The sequence below is a fragment of the Bos mutus genome, unplaced genomic scaffold, assembly GCF_027580195.1.
Source record: "Bos mutus isolate GX-2022 unplaced genomic scaffold, NWIPB_WYAK_1.1 CTG686, whole genome shotgun sequence".
NCBI lineage: Eukaryota > Metazoa > Chordata > Mammalia > Artiodactyla > Bovidae > Bos > Bos mutus.
Genome location: NW_027220165.1, coordinates 17,024 through 22,851, shown reverse-complemented (window position 1 = coordinate 22,851; position 5,828 = coordinate 17,024). Strand labels below are relative to the sequence as shown.

Sequence of the window (5,828 nt, the reverse complement as noted above, 5' to 3'; positions counted from 1 at the left end):
CCTACTGAGCTATCCTCATTCTATTACTCTTTATATCCTTAATTAACGTTTAATTAAGCAATTGTTTCCTGATCTTCGCCTACGCCGTCTCTCCTTCGAATACCCTGGTTCAGCCGGGGCTGGTCCTCGGCACCCAAAGAGCTAGTGGGTCCCACAGGATTACTGCAGCCTGATCCACATTTGTGAACCACTTGTTGTGCTATTATGACCCATCCCTTCATATCTGCCCCAGCCTGGGTTCACAACCAGGGCCAAGAGGAGCGTGAGAGGTGGTCAGAGGAATGCGGAGGCGTCCTGGGACCCCGGACCTTCTTAGTTGTAAGCCCTGGTGCTCAGGGTGCTGGGGCCCATGGCCTGCCATCCTGATGCTTTGTGCGGCTGGGACATTGGAGCCACTAGATGTAATGCCAGGCAAAGAGGCCACCCTCTTCGGGTTGGAGGCAGTGGACGACAGTGAGCCCCTGGTGGACAGAGATGCAATGGGGATAGGGTGGGGGTTCCAGCTGCCTGCAGAAGACATCATGGAGGAGGTGGAGGTTGTGGCAGATGAAGAGAAGCAATAGGGGTCCTCTCAGGAGCTGAAGAGAAGATGGTGGAGGAACAGGGCCAGGAAAGGCCCAGGAGATCGACTGAGCTTCCGGGGCAAGATTCACTGCAGGCACTGGCCACCCTGAAGGTGGAACTGAGGTCTGACCATGAGAAAAACTGCAGGGCCTACTTTCGGTTCATGAGCAAGAACCATCACAGGAGGAAGCCTGACTTGGCTCGGAGGAGCACCATCATCCAGGGCATCCCTTGCTTCTGGGCCATAGCTTATCCTTTCTGCTGCTCCTTGGAGTCTGCTGCTCAGGAGGAGGAGGAGGAGCAGGAACCTTTTCCCTCCTCCCTACCCTGGCAGGTGCAGTTGCAGAGCCATCCATGGTCCCACTGCAAGGTGATCTTCTCCTTCAGGACCACCCCTACTTCTTGAGCACGGTAATCACTAAATATAGTTACCTTGACATCATTTGTAAAACATGGCTCCCGGGGTGAAGAGTGTGGGTGTGCAAGGGTGTGGATGATCCACCTGTGGGATCCGCACCCATCTCTCCTGTCTTCTGCAGGGTATGGGGCACGTCATTCAACTCCTGTCAACTGATTCTGGAGCTTTGAACAGGGAGCACCCAGCCATAGGCTGGACACTAGGAGCCTTAACTTTTTCAGCTGGTTGTCAGGCCAAAACTGCCCAGAATCGAACAGGATTGTTGAGGAGTGGTGGTTTGAGACCTGCACAATTAACGATTGATTATGGAATTCTTGGTTGCTGGCTCACCTTGCTCATTTTGCCAGCAGATCATCAGCAAAGATGTGTGGGATGATCCCCTGAAGTAGTACCCTAGGGAGGAAGGTTCTTCCATGCACGTAACTGACAGAAACATATGTGGAGAGGAGGTGTGGAGGTGGGCCCTGAAGGGACAGTCGTGTGGTATCTAGGACACTGTCCTTTCCCAAATAGGGATGCTCAGACTCATGCAAGCTGGCTGTGGAGCCTGAATTTGGGTCGTGCATGTGCAGGTGACCTCCTGGGCCTGTGGATTTGGGGATTCGGTGTGTCCAAGAGTGAAGCAAGTGTACCTCAAATCAGCTGTGGTTGCAGTGCTAAAGTCCAGGTGATACAATTAGAGGGAGGGTGAATTAAGTATCTTTTTTCAGAATCATTCTTCCACGGGTCCTGCCATCCTCTGGCTCCTGTTACTTACTGAGTTTGAGATTGCTTGAGCACTTCACTCCTTCCCCTTACCCTGGGAAGGCATATCATTGAAAGGGTGTCCACTCCAGGGTCCTAGTGCACCTGTGCGCTGACTTTGGGATCTTCTGTGAATTTCCACATTCACCACTCGGCATCTCACCACCACCACACATGCTACACTGGAAGCAGCTTCAAGCTGCCTTGGGAAAATATGGAAGAGATCGGGGAAGGTGGATAGGGAGTCCCAAGGGCAGCACATGGTGCCTACTGTCACCATCTCCGACATTGCAGGACTCAGTAGTGTTAACCTTCTGAAACACCTGTATACCTCGTTTGTGTTTGTGTCCCCGTGCTGCGCATGTGTGTGTATACATGCATGTGCTTGTGTCGGCTGTGTTTATATGTGTGTGTGTGTGTGTGTGTGTGTGTGTGTGTGTGTGTGTGTCCGGCCCAGGGCAGATGCAGAGATGAAGGCTACAGGAGATGAGGTGCTGAGCAACCATAAGAGGAGGCACGAGCGTCCCCAGTCTGAAGGTGGTTTGTTGCCAGATCTCTGCAGTGACCCTGTCTAGGATGGCAACGAGGAAAGGATGCCTAGTGATAACTCCCGACCATGGCTCCAGATATCTGCAATTAGGCCAATTACAAAACACACTCACCATTTCTATCATGTTGTTGGGTGTGTTTGGACGAGGAAGATGGGGTGCATTGTCTGAGGATTCACAAAGGGCCAATCAAGTGGGGTGGGGCTTTGAAACCATTGCCTGTGGGGCCTTCAGTCTGGGGGGCCGTGGCCGACCTATTGAAATGGTGGATGTGGCTATAGCAAGACCCAGGATGGCGAGGAGGCTAAGGTCCTGCCTAGTTGATCAGAGACCTGAAGGAGAAAGAGGCATAGATTGTCTGCTGCACTGGAGACTTGTTCAACACACGTGAGAAGGAGAACTGGGAAGGTCCTGGGCCAGTGCTGCCCAGGAGCAGCCCATCAGCCAGCACACTCCCTCCCTGAGGGTGGCACACACTGTGACACAAAACACAAGACATGCTAAAGTATGCCGTACCTGCAAAACCACAGGCATCCTAGGAGAGGCAGGGTGTGAGTGTGGCATGCCTACAGGCACTTCTAGCCTGCCTCCCTGGCAGTGCAGAGAGGTAAGGAAAGCGCAGGTGGGTGTCTGACTCTGCCCGGATGAGCCTGTGAGGAAGGAAATGGGGAGGGGGCAAGGAAGGTGAGCTAATTGCATGTCCCAAGGGACCTCAGGAGAGTGGGATACAGGGAAGCCCCTGGGGGCAGTTAGAGGCCTACTGGTTTTCAGGGTCCAGGGTCTAGGCAATAGCTGTCCTGCCAAAGATACCCCATGGTGTGTACTATATAAGTCCTGACGTGAATTCCTTCTTTCCTCTGGGGTCTTGCCTCTGACTCTGGGGGCTTGAGGGGCAATAGTGTATGTCTGCATCTGAGAGAGGATTCTGGCAGTCTCGCTGGAGCAAAATCTCTAATTTTGTCATACGGGATCTGCACCAGGTGACACTCAGAAGGAAGCTGCCTTCCAGGTGACCATCTTGGATGCCCCCGGGCTCAACTGGGGACTGGCTTCCTTGGCACGTGGGCTGTGTAGGCAAGCAGAGATGCATGCCTGTAGGGAGTCTTACCTGGGCCTAATGAGAGCAACCGAGAGTCTTGGCATTTAGCAAATCACTGTGGCTTGGGTGGTTCAAGCCCTCTTGGTGCATTTGAGATAGAAAAGCTTCTTTCTTCCCAAGGGAGGCATTAGCTATGGTCCCAGAAATGGAAGGTTTCCAGGGCATCATCTGTTTGGGGACTCCATGTGCATGGGTACTGTTAAACAGAAGGGAAGATGTGTAGCAATGCCACCTTACCTTTATGGCCTCAGGTTCCATTCTTTGTATTGGAAGAGACCCTTTATTCATGTGCACCTTCTTCACAACATTGGAACAGGCCAAGGCCTATCACAGTCTCTTGGGGCTCTTGGAGGCTCAGGCGTCTCTTTGGCCTTTTCCTGCTACATGCACATAGCACTAGGGGGCACAGGTATACAGGTGCACACAGAAAGCTACACAGATAGGAAGAACAGAGGGCCTCACTCACAATGCTGTGGGACATAAGGGATGGTAAGCTAGCAAGAGGGCCACGACATTGACAAGGAATGACCTAGGTAGGTGCACACCAAGAAAGCGGTTCTCCAAGTCAGCTGAGCCCAGACGTCCTTGTTTTCTGGTCCCCTGAAGGAATGCACAGGCAATGGATCAGCTAACATACTGACTGGTACTGTGAAGCTGTCCAAGGTGATGGAAGAACGCAGAACGCAGGCGCATGTCATACAGCTGTTCATGGCGAGCGCTGCAGGTTGATCCCTGTCACTACCAAATGCCAAGACTTTGTAACCTTTGAAGATAAGTCACAGAGTTAGATGGAGAAGGCAATGGCACCCAACTCCAGTACTCTTGGCTGGGAATTCCCATGGATGGAGGAGCCTGTTGGCTGAAGTCTTTGGAGTCGCGAAGAGTCGGACACGACTTAACAACTTCTCTTTCAATTTTCACTTTCATGCATTGGAGAAGGAAATGGCAACCTACTCCAGTGTTCTTGCCTGGAGAATCCCAGGAACCGGGGAGCCTGGTGGGCTGCCGTCTATGGGGTCACACAGAGTTGGACATGACTGCAGTGACTTAGCAGCAGTAGCAGCACAGAGTTAGAAGTACAATGTGACATGATTAATGAGCAAGTGAAAGACAACAACGAGGACAAAGAAAGTTGGGTGCTTACCAAAATTCATGTTCCTGGAGAAGAAAGCTTGTATTTCTGCATATGTACAAGTTTCCTCTCAGAGATGTTACTGTATACACACGCATGTGTGCACATAGAAGTTCCTGCCAGTACGCTTGTGAGTATGAGCTGTCGGAATTGACCTAGCCAGGTGATGGAAGTTGGATAGAGAAAACATGAAGGTCTTAGGGAAAGGTACATAGACTCTGGCCAGCAGAAGCACTGAAGCCAGGGAATTGATTCCCATTATCTCACTGAGCAAACACATTCTAAATGGAATCACAGTGGTGCACCCTCGATGCCTGGCAGAAAGGAAAGGCAGGGGGAAAGAGCCTCGGGAGTGGGCAGAGGGAAGGCCACTACACCTGCAGTTTATGAAAAGTAGAAAATGTACCTAATGACCTGGAAGGAGAAACTGTATCTTATTTATTGAGATATCTAGCCAAGGAGAATTCCAGCCAAACAGCCAAAAGTGCTTCCTGGTTTCTTCTTGCTACCTATAATAAAATATAAAGGGAAATTTAAAAAAATAAATAAGAGAAAGACTATTTAAAAATAAGACAGAACTTGCTGATTTGGAAATTTTCCAGTCTTTTAAGATGACAAAAGATGCTAAAATTAATGGCTCTCAAGCAAGGTCATATCCAGGGCATTGAGATAAGACGATCTAAATATAACATTTTACATCACCTATAGGTCGTTCTTATTATTTTTTTTAATAAAGGTTGTCTAAAGATGAGTGTGACTGTAAAATTCTTTGTTAAGCCTCAGAAAGCTGGGAGGGGATGCTTCATGGCATTATTTAGGCAGGCCAATGTCCTCCAAAGAGGTTAGGGGTGTCACTCAGAGATCATTTCAGTCACACAGTAGGATTTCTACCAAGTTTCAGGGTGTTATCCCTCAGCTATCTCAGCAGAAAACCAAGACAGAGGAGGACTTTTTATGAAAACATGTGTGATTGTGTCTTTGGAGTAGGGTTCTTTGCCATGAACACCAGTAAGACTATCAGGAGACACACCAAGTTTTTAAGAGAACATATTTAAATTCAGCTTGGACTGAAAGGACTAGAAACAGTACAAAATAAGAGAGCTCTGAACTTCTATCTTTGACAAGAAGGAAGCAGGCTAGGGAGACTGTTTCACTGTAACTGTATATACCCACCTTTCATGCAATGGAATCATGTCAGAGGGCAGAATTAAAAATTCAGAGACTGAAGCCCAGGATGTTTCCAGGCCTTAAATCCTAATCAAAGAACCTGTGGGATTTCAGAACTGCTACTATTGACTCCCATCTCCCCTCCACTTTCTGGAA

The 5,828-nt window shown here is 49.6% G+C and overlaps 1 pseudogene; it reads left to right on the top strand.

Moving 5' to 3' along the window:
* Positions 1 to 204: 204 nt before the first annotated feature.
* LOC138987120 (testis-specific Y-encoded protein 1-like) lies at positions 205 to 4,102 on the top strand (annotated as a pseudogene).
* Positions 4,103 to 5,828: the final 1,726 nt, after the last annotated feature.